Here is a 321-nt window from a genome sequence, read left to right as displayed (position 1 = left end):
CGGGGTTGGGCGGGCGAGCGAGGCTCCCTTTGTTTCCAGGACACACACGGGTAATGATGCCTTTCGGCCAGACCAGCAAAAGGAGGAGAGGAGACCAATAAAGTGCTGCTACCGATCCAGGGCTGTGCCGGACGGCTCGGCTGCTGCTGCTGTGCTTGCAACACAGCGGGGTGACCGCTCTGCGCACCTCCATCCTCATTTCCATAACATTGTTTTTATTGTTGTTCGTGTTGTTGTTGCGTTGCAAACAGTATTATTATTATTTCGAGAACGACGTCAGTGCGGAAAATGAGCGAATCAGACCTTTCGAATGATGCCCGC

This window comes from Frankliniella occidentalis, unplaced genomic scaffold (assembly GCF_000697945.3).
Source record: "Frankliniella occidentalis isolate FOCC.00 unplaced genomic scaffold, Focc_3.1 Scaffold1267, whole genome shotgun sequence".
NCBI lineage: Eukaryota > Metazoa > Arthropoda > Insecta > Thysanoptera > Thripidae > Frankliniella > Frankliniella occidentalis.
Note: the sequence above shows the minus strand (reverse complement) of the source record.